At 54.6% G+C, this 19,063-nt stretch overlaps 1 protein-coding gene across 6 annotated transcripts in view; it reads right to left on the bottom strand.

Moving 5' to 3' along the window:
• Positions 1-19,063, bottom strand: part of ADCYAP1R1 (ADCYAP receptor type I) — an 89,004-nt gene that overhangs the window by 48,688 nt on the left and 21,253 nt on the right. For 3 of the 6 annotated variants that reach the window (XM_081800317.1, XM_081800316.1, XM_081800313.1), the window contains exon 1: positions 8,162-8,434. The exons of 1 other annotated variant lie outside the window; for it this stretch is intronic. The gene's annotated coding sequence lies outside the window, so the exon portion shown is untranslated. Of the gene's footprint in view, positions 1-256; positions 336-8,161; positions 8,436-19,063 lie in introns of those variants that run through there. 2 more of the 6 variants (XM_081800314.1, XM_081800318.1) reach the window with 2 other exon arrangements.

The following is a 19,063-nucleotide window of genomic DNA, read 5'->3' on the forward strand; positions in this document are numbered from 1 at the left end:
TCACACACACACACATACACAAATACATAGAAACAGGTCCACAGAGAAGAGCATAAACACATGTCAACCCCACAGAGACAAAGAGAGACATTTACCCCCAGGGCACCCACTTGAGGCATCGGTACGCTGCCATGCATGGAATACGCAAAGGGGCAGATTCCTTCAGGGGCTGGCAGACAACTCCACACACACTCTTGCACACTCGCCTTCACAGAAACGCAGAAGCACATACAGAACACAGAATGAAGATACGTACAGATGCAATCAGACGGCGGCGCAGAGACTCGCGTATGTTTATCAGATTCTTGATCTATGTAGTGACACACACCCCGATTCTGCAAAGGCATTCAGATACACAGAGGCAATTAGCTCTCTCTGGATTCAGGCACAGGCGCACACACAAACATGCGCACATGCCCACGCGAGCACGCACACGCTCACGCACTCACACGGGGACGCCGGGCTCGCAGGATGCTCCTGCCCGCTCTCGGCAGGCCCCGTTCCTCGGCCACAGCTGCACTGATTCAAAACAAGCCGAAGCGGAGGGCCCAGCCCAACCATCCCCCAGCTCTGCTTTGTCACTAGGCTGCTTCGGCAAGGATGGGAAGCAGCCCAGTGACGCAGGGTGGAGGGGCTGGGGTATGCTCAACACGGGGCCTTATCTGGAACTAGACCCGGGTTCCCCATTCCCACCGTTGCCCTCTTTTTTTTTTTTTTAAGTGAGATATAACTGACATATAAGGTTATATTAGTTCCAGGTACACGACGTAACGATTTGATATTTATATATATTGTCACCACAGTAAGCAGAGTGAACGTCGTCACCACACGGTTACAACATTTTTCTCACGATGAGAACTCTTAATATCTACTCCCTTAGCCCACTATTGTCTCTTGTTCACTCTCCCCACCACTCCCCTGCCCACTAGACTCACCCACGAGAGAGAGCGTGGGAGCTCCCGGGCCTAGATCTTCCCACGCCCCCACGCTGGCTGGGGACCTCAGGGATCACCTTCTCCAGCTTCTCCAAGACGACAGTCTCCTCAGCCCCTTCTGGCACTTCTGCCCGCCCCGCTGTCCACGCTCTGATGCCTCCCTGCCCCATCCTTGTTGGACAGTGCTCAGAGTTTACAGCTGGAGGCCACCTGCCCCAAACCTGCTCCTCTTGTGGGCCACAGGCCTGGTGCCCCTGAATGCGTCCCCCGGGCCTGTCACCTGCAGCCCTGTCAGTTGCTCCTCCTCCCCCTTGTCCTGGCTGCCTTCTCCCTCTGCACTCCCCCAGCCTGCCAGTGACCCTCGCCCAGGACGAGGCTAGGCCCGGCCACTGCAGTCTAGGGTTGGACTCTCCCCTCCCTGAGGATGAACACCGGGCTCTTTCGGCCCAGCCACGCAGCTGGCTCAGGATGACCTGGTCACCAGTATTCCTGGGCTTGCTCTCTTGGGTCCAGCCTCTGCTGGGGCAATTGGCTTTTGCAACTGATCTGAGAACAATTAAACTCTACTCCCTGGCATTTATGGTGGTGGACGTGGGGACCATTTTGCCAGCGTTTTAAGCCTTAGGACTTCAGGCATGCCCGTTCTTCCTGTGCCTCAATTTGACTGTCTGTAAAATGGAAATAATAGTAATGCCTATCTCATAGATACTACTGTGAGACACCAACAAATTCACGTAAGTAAACTACAGAGTATATAATATAGCCTGGTTCCCAGTAGGGCATTAACCGTTACTGATTTCTTACTATTGTGTTCAGGTTTTTGCACCTCTTGCTGTCACCTCTGTCCCCATAGCCCTGTGTCACTTTCAAAATGGGAGCGGCAGGACCACTGCACCTTTATTTGCTAATGACTAACATTTATTAAACACTCAGTATGTGCCACGCACTCTTCCAAGCCATCAGTTTGCATTAACTCCTTTCACCTGCCCCAAACCTTGAAGTAGTTACTAGCATTATCTTCACTCTATAGCTAAGGTGACTAAGGCACAGAGAAATTAAATAACTTCTCCAAGGTCACACAGCAAATAGGTGGTAGAGCTGGGAAGGGAACCCAAGCAGGCTAGCTCTAAAGCTTGAACACTCCATCCTTACCCTCCTGCCATTCTCTGTCTCTGATAAAAGGAAGATCAGCTCAGAACTCATTGTATGTTATTAGTGATCCTTCTCACACCTTTGGGGATTGGTCAGACCTTCTGCTACCCCCTGCCCATATTTCTACATCTGTAATACCTTCCTTAGAAAGAGTTCATTATAGACACACCATTTCACACCTGAGATGGACTTTAAAGGCCACCTTCCATTATTACTACTGAGTTCTCCTGTGGGGAAACTGAGCCCAGAGAAGAGGAGATACTTCCCAAGGTCCCACAGCAGAGAGTACTGAAGCCCTGCCTGGCAGGAATGGATGTGTGACAGATACATGGTCTAGAGGGGAGTCTGCTCCCCTGTCCACACTCGGGAGGCCCTCTTCGGGCCCCTCCAGCCCAGTGACTGATGGCAGCGGGAAGAGACGAGAGCAGCCATGTCCTCCGGGGAACCACTGCACCAAGCACACAGGAAGACAGCATCAGCAGTCAGCACACCGGAGCTCGTGGTGACTCACAGGGCTCCCACTTTCCCCTCGGAGTGGGAGGGGACTCTGACACCCTCCAGCCACTCCCCTCTGCCCTGCACCCTGCAGGACCCTTTCTGCTGCACCCCAGCTGAGGATGGCTCAGCTCCTGGGACGGGGTGCTCACCCCCCTCCAGCGGCTGGTCCAAGGCCCTCAGAGGAAAGCTCTGATGTCTTTCCACCATGGCCTTCCGGGCCAACCTTTGCCTTCTGGACGCCCCCACAGTGGGAGGGGAGCATTCCACCCTCCCTCTCCCTTGGGCCACATAGATCTAGGTCCTTCTTCTGCCCTCATGGGGCTGGGGCCCCATGAATTCCTCTGGCTGCTCAGCATCCCTCCCTGTCACCAGGCAGTGCCAAGCCTGACACGAGACAGATGACCCACAAGACGTGGCTCACTGGCCTCCCTTGCTCACCACATACTCCTTTTAATGCACCTGAGCAGGACCTGTCCCCCACTTCCTCCTCTCCCTCCCATGGCAGGAAAGCAGGGAGGGAAGACTGAAAGATAAAATGTTACTCACCCCACCCCCACCAAGTTCACCCCTCAAAAGTAGGGTACTACACTTGCTTCTGGGAAGGAACAGGGAAACCTCTAGAACCTCTTTCCTCCTCAACAGAGTCAGAGCTGATAAAGGACAGAGCCCAACGCTGACTAAAGGGCATCCTGTCAATCGCAGGATTAATCATTAATGCTGATGCTCCTCCGGGTGTTCAAACCTTCCCCTTTCAAAGCCTGGCTACTGGAGTCCTGTGCACAGGAGGTGACAGAACCCAGGTCCCTGGAAGGATCCCTCATGATTCCACCCACACCCTCCACTGGGACATGTGGGAAACTGGGGCTCAGGGCAGGGAAGGGCTGGGCTGGAACGCACGTGTACACGTTGGTGGTGTTACCCCATCACACTTGTGAGGGTCTGAGGCCCCGAGAAACCAGGAGACTTTCCCAAGGTCATGCTGCAAAGCCTTTCCAGCTGACTAGTCCAGGCACCTCTGCTGTCCTGGAAGGGGTGCTGGGAGTTCGATGCCAGGGAGAGACCCGCCCCCCTCCACCCATCGAGAGTGAGAGGGGAGAGGAGGGGAAGGATTTAGCAGAAGATAACAGAAGGGAAGAAAGAGTCCGTATAGCAGGGAGGGGCCTGGTGGAAGGTGGTGGGAGGCATGGAGCAGACTCTTGTTTGTTGAGTCTCCTGAGCACCTCGCAGGCAGGGAGGGACTGAGAGTGCCTCTCTATCTGCTGACCCTTGTCAACCAGCAGTCCCTCCTGAGTGGGTATGAGCCCCTAAAAGGCAGGGCCAGCTCTGATTTGCATGGGCCCCCGACATACAGTGGGGGCCTGGGGATCTCAGCCGAGCACCTGGTGGATGGGCTTGGGAAGGTGACTTGGGGGTGCTGAGGGGCTCAGCAAGATGTCAGGAGATAGGGGTGGATGAGAGGATGGGAGGTTGGTGCCAGTTGGCGGGTGCCAGGGACACTGCAGCCTTGGTCCCAGGGTAGGACAGGAGCACTGAAGAGCCCTAAGCTGGGGAGTGAAGTAATAAGCTTTCCATTGAGGCAATATTCCTCAGAAGGCTGGCAAGCCGAGCAGAAGAGGAAAAACCCACATTGAGGCCATTTTCTGGACTCAGAGTAGAGGTGAGGGTGGCCTGGGCGGGGAAGGGCAGCTGGAACGGAAAGCAGGGAACAGAATCCAGAGACACAGGGAAAATGGGAGAGGAAAGTCTCCCTGGCCCACCTCGGACAAAACGGCAGGAAGGAAATGTCAGAAGGGAACACAAGGGAAGGGAAGAAACCAAAGGCAAGACGTGGTTCACTACACAGCCTTAAATCAGAAGTTGGGAAATGTGCAGGAGCCTACAAAGGAGCTATGTTTTGTTTTGTTTTGTTTTGTTTTTTCTCAGCCAAGCCTCTGAGGTGCCTATTTGTCAGGGCCGAAGGTTGAGGACAACGAAGGCAATGCATGGCACTGGGATGAGAGCATCCAGGTATTCCTCAAGGTCAAAGCCACCTCCCACCACCATCTCTAGGAAGCCCACACTCGCTGCATCTGCCTCCACTGATCTCACCCTTGTCTGAGAAACACCAGCCCTAGCTAAGGAGACCCTCCCTCCTGCCTGGGCTGTTTCAGGTCCCATCCTGCTCACTGAATTTCAAATCTTGTTGGAAACATGGCACATGTCCAGGTGTCCCTGCATCTCCCTCCTGGTGGAAGTCGGCGTGGATCTGGACACAGAGGGTGAATGGGAAAGGGGAACTCGGGACCTATTTGGTGAGCTGAAGTGACACAATGTCATTTCATGTTCATGAATGCTGTCTCCAGGTGTCCTTAGAGTAGATTTACCACACAGACACAGCAAAGGCCTGTCTGGGGTGGAGTGCTGAGACCAGGCAGGGAGGCTCTCCTGGCCCTGGCCCATTAAGCAGATGGGCACCCCGAGCTCCAGGCAGAGTGGAGGGAAGCATCCAAGGCCCCCTAGGGCAGCTCAGGCTCCCGAGGACCAAGCCCTCCCTCCTTTAATCTTTTAAACCACTTTTCTTCTCTAACCTTCCTCCCGCCCAGAGGTTGGCAAACACTTCTAGCAGGTCAGACCTAACCTGTCACTTACTTTTGGACAGCCAGGGAGCTAAGAATGGTTTTTACATTTTTAAATGGTCAGGAAAAATTAAAAGACTCATATTTCATGACACATAAAAACTGTATGAAATTCAAACATCAGTGTCCCTAAGCAGAGTTTATCAGAACCCAGACATGCTCATTTGCTTACGTATCACCTATGGTTGCTTTCCCACTATGACAGCAGAACCGAGTAGGTACCACAGGGTGAACGGCCAGCAAAGCCAAAGTGTTTACTATCTAGCCCTTTACAGAAAAAGTGTGTCAGCCCTCCATCGAATCTCATGCCACACATACACTTTCTCTGTCCGATGCCGCGTGCATCTGGACTTTCATTACGGAAGACTTTCGTGATCTTCCTAGGGCAAGTGTCTGAGTCCCCAGGTATGCCCAGATCTGGGTGAGACAGTGTGTCCCAAAGCCCGTACGTCTTTCTGCTGTTGCGTGTCCCACCCCAGCTCTCTGGCAGGTGTCACTGGAAACCTACATGCCTTCCCGGCAGTGTGTCACTCCCTCTTTGTGTGTCACTGTGGGGGTGGCTGTCACCATGTGCCTCTGACGGCATCCAGGGCTCAGTACAAATGTTGCTGCTGAGGAGTTTCCAAGCCTTTATGTTCAGTCTCTGGACTCAGATTCCTCTGTCCAGGGGCAGCCAAGGTTTCAGGCCCTACCAGTGTAGAAAGCCCCCAGGCAGCCCCGTTTGGGGTATCAGACCTCTGCTCACATACCTCCCGAGACAGGAAACCCACTGTCACCCCAGGGGTGGGCTCTGCACTGGGCAGCTCTCAGGGAAGCGAGGCCTTCCTGGCACCGAGCAGAGCTCCGGCTCTGTGCTTGGCACACCTTGGCTCTGCCCTCCGGCAGACAGCACAAAGTGCCCTCCACTTAATCGGAGCCAGCCCTCGGTCACGGAAGACTTCGTCCCTGGGTCGCCAGAGGCCTGGGACACTCAGTCTGAGGCCACATCCCCAGGAAGAAAGCCACCCTGTAGCCTGAGCTCTTGTTCTTCCTAGCCTCTCAGCTGCACATACTGATCTGTAAATACCCATTTTATGTGTTTGTTTAGTCAACGCGAATTGAGGGAGTGTCCCAAAGTAGGGGCATGGCAGGGAGGGGTGGCCACATGAAAAAAAAAGGGGGAGTCCCAAAGTGTTTCTCCAATCAACCCCCTGCCAGACTGAACTTTACACAGAAGGGGACTTTAATGGAAGCTCTAGCCTGATTAGTCCTCAGAATGCAAGGAAGAGTCCCTCGAGAGGCTCCCCACAGAGACCTGTCCTCACTACACATAGGGGCAAACAGACCAGAGGGAGACTGCCCAGATACAGACCCACCAATTAATTATCCATAGAGGAAGGGACCAGGTCCACATCCCTGGTCACCTCACAACCTGTTGATGGACTGGCTGGAAGATTTGGCTATGGGCCCACCCCAATGTGTTCTGTCTCTAATCTGTATGTTCCAATTTCGGTTTGTATCCAGACTGGCACCTCTCCTTGCCCTCCCCAAGGTCAGCAGGGAGCAGGAGCCCCAGAGTCAGCTGGGCATTGGGGGCTCTGCCAACCCCACCTGCAGCCAGCACCAAACTGAGATTGGAGCCTCCTGAGAAAATCTGGGTGCTGCTGCTGCCCACCCCCCAAGCTCATAAATAGGTTGTCATCCTCTTCATTAGTTCACATACACTCAAAAGCCTCTAGCCTGACCTGATGCTTGTCTCTCTCTGCCCAGCAGCAGTCCCAAGGCAAGGGGCCCTCCAGAGACCCTGTGTAGCCCCATCCCATCCCCCAACCCCCCCCCCCCCACACACACAGGGCTGTTCATCAGAAAAGCTAAATGCTGTGTCTTTTCTTTTTTAAGGGGGAGGGGGGATGCTTGTGGGACACTGTAACGGGGGGGGTAAAGTCAGGGAGACTAACTGCACTAAAAGCATAGAAATGGTTTGGAAAAGTCACAGGGGTCCACCACCCCTCCCCCCAGGCAGCTTCCTAAGGGGGCCTGAACTCCTTCCAGTGGTGAGGTTCCACTCCCTAGCTCCGTGTGAAATGCAATCAGCCTCTGGCCGGGCTCCCTCCTGAGCAGCTAGCTTCATCCACTGGAGCCCTGGCCCCTTCTGACCCGCTCAAAGCGCCAACGTCCCGCCCAGGATGTGGCCCCCGCCTCCCGCAGCTGCAGCAGGAGCCTGTGCCTTTAAGGCGGCCGGCAGGGGTCTCGGGCTAGCCCACTTCGGCCCAGGGAAGCCGGAGCCTTTCTCCCACAGGCCCCCTTAGGGCGTTCCCTGAGAGACCACCTAAGCCCAAGCATCAAGACCCCATCCCCTCTGCGCCGCGGGAAACCGAGAGACGATGCTCTTCTGAACAATCCCAAATGTGTCACTATAGGCGGACATTCTAGGCTGGCCCCTACACCCCCCCCAACCCACCCAGCACATCGCTTGCCCACCCCTCAAACCCCGTGAGGACCGCGGTAGCCAGCACCCAGAGACCCTCCAGCGTTGCCTTCCCGATCCGCGTAGGCGCGTCCCTCTGCCTTGGGAGTAGGGAGACAGGCTCCTCTGGGTCCCTCTGGCCGCAGTGCCTTTCCTGCCCCTGGTCCTCGCTCTGGCACGGGGAGGGGCGAGAGGAAGCCCCTGGGGGCTGCAGGGATCGGCTGCCCAAAGTACTATCCCAGATACTGGGGGGTGGGGGGAAGGGGGGGCGTTGTCAGCCTGTCGCGCAGGAAGGGAGCAGCAGCGGGAGGGGGCTTCATTTCGGATTCGGCAGGTTGGCCCGCGCTGGCCCCGGCCCCGCTCTCAGTCCGTGGAGGACGCGGCTTGCGGGGATCACCGAGCTGGAGGAAGGGGTCCGCTGTCCCCCGGGAGCGGGGGGAGCGGGGGGCGAGGGTTCTGGATCGGGAGGGGGCGGGCGGGCCGTGGAGGGGCAGGGGCGGCTGGGCGGCCCTTACCTGCTCACAACCGGGCCTCGCCGCGGGGCTGTGGGCTGCGGGGTGGCCCGGGGCAGACTCCGCGGGGGAAGGGCGCACAGCCCCGAGTCCGCGCCCCGCGCCGCCCGGGGATGGGGAGCGTGTGCGCCGAGGAACGCGCGCCGAGCACGGGTCTCCGCGTCCGTGTGTCCGCCGGCGGCCGGTGTCCGCGGTCCCTGCGCGGCGGCGTGTGCGTGTGCGCACGCGGGGACCGCGCTCGACTAGAGCCGCCGCCGCCGCCGCCGCCGCCGTCAGTCCCCGCCCGGGGCCCGAGCGCGGCGCCCCCCGCCTGCCCTCGCCCGCCCCGCGCCGCCCAGCCGACTCTACGCTGCGGGAGAGGCGCCGCCTCCGCCGCGAAGCCAGGCCGGGGGCCGGAGGGAGGCGACCGACCACCGCCTCTGCCGCGCACTTCTCAGGGTTGGGGGCGGGTGTAGACCAATGGGCGCCCGGGGGAGGGGTTAGGCCGGGGTTGTGCGGGGAAGCGGGACCCCGCCCGGCGCGTTCGCCCGGCCTCTCGACAGACACTAGCAAAAGCTGCGGTGGAGACCCCTGGGCCGGCGGTGCGGAGGCGAAGACCCCCTCTGTCTCTGGGCTTCCGCAGCTCAGAGTCCGGTCTTCCCTGGAGCTCACTGCCCTCCTTTCCACCCTCCCCAGGATACCTAGAGTGAGAAAGCCCTCTTCCTTCTCCCTTCCGCGTCCTCACGAGTCCCTGTCCATCTGTCTGAGCCTGTGTTTCCTCCTCCGGGAAGTCTTCCTTACCGGGCAAGTCCCAGACTCTGCTTGGGTTACTCTTTGCCCCTACAGCCGGGGCCTGGGAAGGGCAGCTAGCTTTGGCCTGCCTGGATGTCCTCAAATGTGACCCCCTGGAGAATATCTCTATGGCTAGAAAGGGGCAGGGGGCTTACAACTTAAAATGTCAGCTTGTGCTCCAGTCCCCAGGGCTAGCTCTGCGAGCTTGGACTGGTGACTTGACCTCTCTGAGCCTCAATTTCTTCACCTGTACATGGGAATACCTATCCCCCCCCCCATCTTGACAGCAGCATTAACTAAGAATGGTACATATACCCCATACTAGGTTTTCACTGATTTTATTTACTCATTAATGAATAAATTACTATTGCTACTGTTACTGTAGTCCTACTCAGTCTCTTCTAGTACTGGATAAATGAGGCTTAATGAGGGGAACTGAACGGGTTAAGGTCCTGTGGCCAGTCAGTAGTGGAGCCAAAGCCTAACTGAAAACAGTTACCCACTCCCAGGCAAAGTACTTAACCCCTGCCCACCCACAACCCCCACTGCTGTCTGCCGCTGCTGCTCTCCGTTTCTGGTCACACCCCAGGCTTGAGCATCCCAAGAGCTCCCTCCATGCCCCCATCCACAGTCCTGCAGCCAGGCTGTCCTCCCCCATCCCAGTAAGTTACTGTCCAGCCTCCCGTGGGCCAAGCCTTGGGGGTGGCCGCCTTATTAAGGAAGCCTCAAGAAGGAGGGGGCAGGAGGAAGAGATGAGTCTTTCGTTGGGGATTCCAGTCCAACTGAGAAGAGGAATCCATAATGGAGACTTAGAAGAGGTATCTGAGGCGCCAGAAAGAGGCAAGGAGCTCCTAGGTCCACACAGCGACTTGGTGGTGTCTCTTCATTGCAAGGGAACACTAGCCCCTGCTGGTTCTCCACACTGTTGGTCTGCATGAATCTCATTCCTTTCAATCCAGGAAAACTTTCTGGAGGAAGAGAATGCCAGTCCTTCTCTGTCAATAAAGAATGGGACCTCTCTGGAGAGAAGAGGGCCAGGTGCTGTGCTAGTTAGACAGACAGACAGACAGGACCTCCCTCTGGACCTGGCTAATCCCCTGCCTAGCTCCTTGCCCTAACCCCTGGGAGCCTGCTTCCTTCTGCTGTGAAGATCAAATGAGATGCTATGTATGAAGGTGCTCCGTAAACTGTGAAATGTCAGGAGAGGGAAGGAAAGGCTGTCTCAGAGTCAGGAGGGAAGCAGGACATTCAGGATGCTGGGGGCCTGGGAGCGTGAGGAAGGGTGGAAATCAAGAGTCACCCACGGCAGACCAGCTCAACCTGGAAATGTCAATGGCCAAGGCCCCGGAAGAGGTCCCTTTGGCTCTGAACTTCTTCATTCTGTTCCAGGTTTATTCCCTTTTTTATACCTAGTGCTCTAAGTCCCACTCAGGGTTCTGTATTCCCTGCTGTCTGTTCTGTGTCCCCACATGTATGCCTTGGTGTGGGCAGTGAGCACTTTGTTAATTGGTACTGGAGGGGGCACCTCTCCAATTCTCTCCAAAGTGCTGTATGGGCCAGCCAGCCTTGTAGGTGGACTCTAATCCCAGCCCTACCTAGGGACCATCAGCCTGGGTGAGGCATGGAGATGACTATCAGAGCTCAGATCCAGGAGAGCTGTCCACTCCCCTTCCCTGTGAATGAAGTGCCTATGTCCAGAGGGACGAGAGGACTAGGCTGAGGACGCACAGGCAACTCTCTCATCAGAATGGGGACCAAAGCCTGGGTCCCGGTGTTCAACTTAGTGGTGTTCTACCTGGTGGACTGCCTCCATCATGCTGGAGGCCCAGGCTGGGTTCTCACATCCTGGACTCTTCTCTGCTCTTCCAGGCAGAGGCTCTGGTCTCTCCAAACAAACATGGTTCTCCTTGAGCAGCAGCTACACTAATTCTGTTTCCCCAGATGGCACTCCCCAAGAACAGAGCCAGAGTCTCCCCCTTCTTCCAAGCCAGTCAGCCCATTCTCACCCTACCTGCCTGGCTTTGGGAAGATTGGAGGCTGAGAGCCCACCCGTGGGAATGATCTCCTCCCAAAGGACCCCTTGAGTTGCCTTCACTCTTCTAGGGAGGGAGGCTAGAGGCCTTCTCAACAGCCTTTTCCCTACCCTGAGGTGCTCACTGCCTCAGCTCCCTTCCACATGCCAGCCAGCCAGGCAGGCAGTGGCTGAAAAATACGGCTTTAAATTCAATTTTCTGAGACATGGCTGAGGGAGATGGATGCCAGGCTGCCCTACCCAGCATCCATCTCTCCTGAACAGCAGTGCCCTCCATGACTCCTGGCCCCCCAGCCCAGCCCTTCTGCTGCTCAGCCAAGGAGAGCAGCACATGGGAGGACAAGGAAGCATTTTCATTACAGGTAGCTGACATGTGCCGAATGCTCACCTTGCCTTGGGCCAGTGTTTCTCAACTCTCTTGGTGCTCCAGAGTCCCTGGGGAACTTTAAAAATATACCCATGCCCCGGCCTCACCACCCGAAATCACTAGATGGTTGGTCTGTGGTAAGGCCCGGGCAAAAGTATTTTCTTTAAAGCTCACTCTAATGTGCAGCTAAGGTTCAGAACCACTGTTACGGGCCCTCTGTTAATGCTTTACATGTGATCGTCCCCAGGTGGCATGCTCATATGTCCGGCACTCGTTATATGTGTACTGCGATACTGTCCCTCAGCCTGCTAGGCAGCCAGGAGCTATAGAAATATTTTTGTTTTCTATGTGCTCCAAGACATGAGAAGGATGGGAAGTAACTGCCTTACGTGCATTAACCCATTTAACTCATATCTGGGGAATGGAATGGGCCTTGAATGCCAGGCTTTGGAGTATGTGTTTCTTTCTGTGGAGTAGAAAATACTGATCCTGGGTCAGTCCTCACTCAGGCCATGGGGAGCCAGAAGCCTGTATTATACAGCTTGGGGGAAAAGCTTGATTCCGAAGGCCTTTTAACACCTTCTGCATCTGTGCGGGACCCAGACAGCCCCAGGGAATGCCCACTGGAAGGCCTGGAAGCACAGTAGGGCAGAGCAGCAGGAAGGCTCTGGAATGTTCAGCCCCACGCAAGTGTGGAAGCCATGCCCACTGCCCCATAAAGGTCCCCTCTCTCACAGATACACAGGCTCTGGGGATGCTGCAGGCATCAGGGCCTGGGCTCCCCGGAGACAGTAGCCATTCCCCGAGCAGACCCCGCAGGTCAGGTACGTTCTGATCCTCCGCCCTCCCATCTGAGGCCAGCATCCTCATCCAATGAACCAATGCCATCAGGCACCCTTTCAGTTACCCTGTGGACTCTGGTCCTCAGGATCCTAGAGATTCTCTGAAAAACCAAGGCAATGATCGTAAGGCTGCTTAGATCCATGGTTTTCAAACTAGGGCTTGCAGGAGCTGTGGAAATCCTGTCTCACCATAAGCCTGGAGCACAGGAGGAAAGGAGACTCGTCTTCAGAGCTGAGGAGTCCCGAGCCCTCTCTGTCCTGCCCCCCACAACGCATGGCAGTGGATAAGGATGAGCAATGGGAGGACTGTCTAGAGTTGGGTTGGGGGGACCAGGGGACCAGGGATGTGGAGTCCTGAATTCTACGTGCAGATGTGACCAGTTAGCACCCCATTTCACAGACAGAGCAAATGAGTTTCAGGGAGCAGAAACGACTGGCTCAAAGTGACAAGGTTAGCTAGTGGCAGAGTTGGGCCACATACAAGGCCTCTGGACTTTCAGTCCCAGGCTCTCTCCCCTGAACCATGATAACTCTTAGAAAGGGAGCTGGAAAACATGCGTGTGTTGGAAGGCCGGTGGCCAAAGAAGTAATCCCTTAAAGCTCAGAGTAAAAGTGATACAGTCTCCTTCCCCCATGTTCACAAATACTCAAATGCAGCCTCATGCTCAGATATGCAGACTCCTGAATACATATCCCTGTGACACGTAAGTGTACTTTGCACACGTACACATGTGCATTTCCATCCAATCTCTCTGCCCAGAGGGGCATTCACATAGGGTCCAAGCATGTGCACATGCACACACCAGGGCCCTAGCCACAGATATGTGGTATCAAAGTACATCTTCTCTAGCAAGATGGAGAGACATCCTTTCTCTCCTGCAGAATTGCATGCAGGTAGTGGGCCTCTCGGGGCAGGCATACCTTCTTCGTTCTCTCACTCACTTTCCAGAGCCCCCTCTCCCAGGGAACTCAGCTGAATACCCTGCAGCAGGGGACCAGGTTGAAGGAGAGTGCATTATCCTCATTTCCAACTCCTCTCTATCCTCAGGGCTTTTTTTTCTTATCCATACCCCCATCCCCTCCTCCCTCTCTGGCACACTCTGGAGTTGGTGTGTAGTACTCTTCTGCTGCAGAAAGGACCCCTCCTGGGTATCCTACAAATGGGCCATATTGTGTGTGTTCAAGAGCCGTATGGTTCATGCCCTGCCCTCTGATTGCCAGGGGCTCGGTCACTGCCCTCAGTCTGGCTCTGGCTCCTACTGGGACAGACACCCGCACCCCTCTGCCTGCTCTCCCCGCCCCCTTGTAGATCCCACAGTCCAAGCCAGGTCCCACTTGTTCTTGCTCCAGTTTCCTCGGAGCCTGGCTTGGCTGCCTTGAAAATAACAGTACACCCAGCCCACCACAAGTCCTGGCTTTAACGCAGGGCTTCGGCAAGCACGGAGGTGTGGAAATTACAGATAATTCGTGTGGGAGGCAGCAGCAAGCATGAGGCTTGGATACAGTCGTTCCCAGAAAAGCAGCTCAGGATAATAGGGGCCTGTGACAGGCTGAGCCCTTACTCGGTGCCGTGCGAGCGATGCTGATAATTATATTAAAAGTAGGGCAAATAGAACATTCTTTGATGACCAACTTTGGAAGCAGGTTGGCAGCTGATGAAATAACCCTTTGCCATAGCAGAGGGGAGCATTGTCTGCAAGGACCTCACTGGGGTACTGGGGGACCTAGGCCCTGAGCAGGGGCAGGAAAGCTGGTGGCAGCCGGCAGGATGGGATTGACCCAAGGCTTCGCATACATTCAAGTGCAGGGTTTGTATATCAGGCTTCTATTGCTGTGTAACAAGTTACCACAAACTTAGGGGCTTCAAACGAATCACATTCATTATCTCAGTTTCCTTGGGGGGCAAGAGCGCAGGCAGGATGTCCTGCTTAGGGTACCGCAAGACTGCAGTCCAAAGTGTCAGCCAGGCCTGGGTCTCGTCTGAGGCTGGGGGTCTTCTCCCAAGGTTGTAGGCAGTCTATTCCTCATGGTTGTGGGGCTAGGGCCCTCAGCTTCTAGAAGGTTCCCACCATCCCTGCCATGTAGCCCTCTCTACAACATGGCAGTTTGCTTCTTCCAGGCTAACGGGAGAGAGACTCTGCCTCTCTGTCTTTGACTTATAGACCCTCTTGGAAAAGGCTCACCTGATTAGCTCAGGCCCTCTCATGGTAATCTCTCTTTTGGCAAATTTTAAAGTCAACTTATTAGGAACTTTAACAACATCAGCAAAATCCCTTCCCCTTTGCTAAATAACTAGCCTAACCATAAAAGTAAAATTCCACTCTATCTATAGGTCCTGCTCACATTCAAAGGAGGGGCTTGTATGGGCTTGTACACTGGGAGCAGAGATCTTGGGGACTTCACAACTCTGTCTACCACAATTCCCATCACTTAGAGCCTGGAGTGTGACGAATGGGGTAGGGACAAGCCATTGACCAAAGTTCCCTGAGCTCGGAGCCTGTGTCAGTCCTGTTCCATCTCCAGCGCTTGGCATGAAGTCAGCGCTCAGGAAATATTTTTTTAGTTGGATAAGCAAGTCATCAACTCCTAACTCCATTGTACAGGTGTGGAAACCAAGGCCCAGAGAAAACAAAGAACTCTTCCAAGTCATCCAGGGCGACAGATGACGAAGGTGAACCAATGATGAGCACTACCACTTGCTGAGCATCTCCTATATGCCAGGCATCATGTCACTTATTTCATTAGCTCTTTGAATCATCCTAAAACTGTATGATTAGGGATTATGATTACCCCAGGATTACAGATGAAAAGAACAAGCCTCAGGGAAGCAAAGTAACTTGTCCAAAGATGCTCTTAGCACGATCACTAAGCCAGAACTCAAGCTCACTCCGCTTGATCCCACTGTCCCTGATGCCCCCCTCCTTTCTATGCTGCCTTGCCTGTGTCTGAAGGTAGGACAGACTGAGAACAGCATCAGGAGGCCAGGTGTGCGGGAATGGTCAAGGATGCTTGGCCACCTTCCCCCACTCCCTGCTTCTCACCACCACTCCCCCTCTCCCCTTCCTTCTCGGGGCAGGGGGTGGGGGGGCGGTTAGTCCTCACGGTGTCACTCGGTTTCACTCTGGGCCACCCAGGGCCTGACAAGGTGGTGGGGTAGGGTTTCTAATTACTCATAATTCGCCAAGCTGACTAGCCCTGTCATGAAGGGATTGTCTCTTTTAGTTCTTTCTTTTGTGTTCTGAGGACACTTCTCTGGAAAGGAAGGGACTCAGCTGCATGACGAGGGAAGAAAGGACACAAGGGCATCTGACCAGGGTGAGCAAAGGGGCCTTTTCTGGCCACAAAGACAAGCACCTCTCTGAGCCTGGCCCCTCCCACCAGATCCCCATGAGAAGCCTTTTTCAAGCCCCGGAGCACAGAGAACACAGGTCCTCCATGTTGCAAGAGACCTGGCTTACTCCCCAGATAGGCACCTGCATCGCCCCCTCACCTTCTGGTAAGTTTCTGGTCAAATGTCCCCGCCCTCCCTGTGTCACAGCACCCTCTTTCCATCACCCTCCACCCTCTCACCCTGCATTACCACACAGTGGATAAACAGATTTTGGAGCCAGACTGCTGGGTTCAAATCCCAGCTCTGCCACTTGGACAAACTATGTAACCTTCTGTGCCTCGATTCTCTCATCTCTAAAGTGGGACTAAACAATAGCATCTACTTTTTCACAGTATTATAAAATTTAAATAAGCTATGTAAAGCATTAGAACAGTGTTTAGCACAGGGTAGGTACAATAAAGTATTAATTATTCCCTTGTTTGCTCTCTTCTTTTGTAGCACTTAGCGCTAACTGACATGTTGCATATCATTTGTCCATTTGTTCAATATTTGTCTCCCCTAAGAGAGTGAAAGCTGCTCGAGGGCAGGGTCTCCCTTTGTTCATTGCTCTGTTTCAGCACCTAGAGGGCTTGGACAGTGTCGAATCCCCGAGTGAGTCCCCCCACCCCTTCCCAGGGGGCAGTTTCATTGTTCTCTGTGCTCTTCCAAGCACAGAGAACATATTTAACATTATTTAAAAAGAATAAAAAATGCAGTTCCCAGGCCCTCATCATCTTCTAACCTCTGTCACCCTGGCTTATGAGTCCAGTCTGGAGCCACAGACCCCTCTGTAATACAAAAGCCAAATTCTAGAATACAATTGAATGGTCTGAGACCCATGTCATAAAATTTTGGAATTCTAGAATTCGTGGATTCCTAGAATGGACTGTAGGATTTGGAGAATTCCAGAACGGAGCTCTGGAATCTGAGAATGTCATCTGAGAATTGCAGATAGGACCTAGGAATCTTGGAAAGGAGGCCCAGCCTTTCAGAAGAGACTCTTGGAATCGGGTCATTGGGAGCATCTGGTGAGACCCGCTGGCTCTGCTTCACTGGCTTCTTTGCAGCAATGAAAACACAAGTGGTGCCGGTGCTCAGAGCGGAGGGGCAGGGCTGGGGGCCAGGACGGTGGTGGGAAAGGGCTCCCCTGTGAGGGTTGCTAGGCACTGGCCCTGGCTGAGACAATGAGGCTGACAGGGTAGGTAGAGCTGAGGGCTGCATCCTAATCAGGATGCAGGGGGAGGGTGGGAGGGAGAGGTTTGGGGCACAGTACAGGGGGGCGGGCACGGCCAGCCCTAATCCCATTACAACTGGCCATCCAGCTGCCAGGGCTGGCTAGGCACCAGGCCTGGCTCTGCCCTCTCCTCCAATTACAGGCTCAGGCTGCAGAGGGCTTTGGATTCAGAATGGTCTCCAGCTTATCCTGAAGTTCATACCCCAGAGCAGGAGTGTGGCTGCATCTTGAGCCCCAGGGGACTAAGAGCTAAAAGGGGGATGTTGGCAAGGGGACTAGAGGGTGGAGGAATCCCTCAAGGAAACGGATTGACCCAGAATAAAACGGTGGTACTTTGACACCTGATACTACTTCTACCCTGAGAACTGGTTCAGCCCCAGCCAGCGCTTTGACCCATCTGGACACTGAACCCTGACCTTGTCTCAAATTAGTCTCTAATCCCAGTCTCAGAGGAAGCCCCTGCCCTGGCCACAGCCTGACTTGTAACCCCTTGCCCTAATCCAAGACCAATCCCTGATTCCAGCTATGGATTCCTCCTTCATGAGCACACAGATCTCTGAAAATAGGCTTCACCTCAAAGAACCCAGAAGACGAGTAGGATTCTTTAAAACAGTAAAATCGATCCCCCTAAGATACGTTGGCTTTTAGAAACACAACTACAAAGACCTGAGCTGAACTCCTGCTGAGTTCAGAGCAAGCTGACTTTCACCCTCGCTGTGTGGAAGGGTCTTCCGTCCGGACGTAGCTCTGCTCCACCCCGGGCTCTTTCCAACATAAGAAAGAGAATCTGGAAGGTTGACAGACCAGGGTTTAACCTGACCAAGAGGGTGGAGGTGGAGACGCTGACCGTGGCGAGAGGGTTGGGTGGAGTAACTGAGGGGGTGGTCCTGCTGGTGGTGGAGGTGAAGTGGCCATGGGGATGCTGACCTTGACGATGGCAATCTAGGTGAATGTCTGTAAGCCCGGCAGTGGCCACCTACCCATAGGGGTCTCCCAGCTTCCCTTCCTCAACTACACTCTCTCCTCCTTTCTGCCACCTCCTGTCTTGGCCTCAGCGTGGCTGGTTCTAGCATCTTGCAAGAGGCCATTGTTTTTCCTTAACAAGCCTGGCGCTTTTCAAGGAGGAACTCTATACCAATTCAACTCAGGAATAAATGTGAGTCTTTGTGTGCTCCCTGCTCTTCTTCCAAGGTGGGGGGACAATTGTCTTCTTCCATCAGTAGGCTGCACAGCAGAACTGGAAGCTTCCCCCGTAAGCACTGAACACGTCACACACACACACACACACACACACACACGCTCACTCCCAGGAAGATCAAGGGAGTCCTGCCTGGAAGAGATGCATGGGCCCCCAGACCCCTCAGCTGCAGTCATGTGGACAGAGGAGGGAGAGAGCGTAGGCCACAGGGCGGGTGCTCTGCCAGCTACATGGCACGGGAGCCGTGAGATCGGGGTGTGAGGGCCGCAGGGAAAGACCCTCGACTCCCCTCGACAACTTGCCTTGTTCAGCGCCTCGCTCAAAGCTCCCCACTGGGACTCATTCTCTTTTGGTGACCAGTGGGAATGTGCGGCGCAGGGCACTGTTGTCTGGTGGGGAGAGGCCTGCCTGCTAATCTGGGTCACAGCACTGCTTCTCACAGACGCTTCTGCCACCTAACCCCGCATTCATTTCTCAAGGAGGGCAGTCTCAGGGGCCTTTTGGTTAGGATACTTCTTCATTGCCAGGCTGTTTTTGGCAGTGCAAATCTTTTGGCATCCTCAGTCCAGTTCTAAATGCTAGTGGCATTGCCCAGTCATTGTGACATTAAAAACATTCCTATGCAGGGAGCACCTGGGTGGCTCAGTCGGTTAAGCGTCTGCCTTCAGCTCAGGTCATGATCCCAGGGTCCTGGGATCGAGCCCCGCATTGGGCTCCCTGCTCAGCGGGGAGTCTGCTTCTCCCTCTCCCTCTGCCTTTCCTTTCTGCTCATGCTCACTCACTCTCTCTCTCTCTCTCGCAAATAAATAAGGTCTTAAAAAAAAAATTCCTATGCATTTCCAGCTGCCCACTCTCTACCCCCTTGAGAACCATTTGGGGAGATGGTCTATGCAGGGCTCACAAGGGGAATGGACTCAAAACTGTTTTGCCAACATCAGCCCACCACCCACTTCCAGGCTTTATGAGAGAAGGCAGGAAGTTTGAACAAAAACCACTGAGGATATATGTGGGGGGTGAATGCATGCTGATAAGCATCATAGTCACCAGAAACCCCTCTGTGGACCTATCTATTCTATGGGAGTGACAATAGC

Source organism: Leptonychotes weddellii, chromosome 12 (genome assembly GCF_054177405.1).
Source record: "Leptonychotes weddellii isolate Sample4059 chromosome 12, ASM5417740v2, whole genome shotgun sequence".
Classification (NCBI taxonomy): domain Eukaryota; kingdom Metazoa; phylum Chordata; class Mammalia; order Carnivora; family Phocidae; genus Leptonychotes; species Leptonychotes weddellii.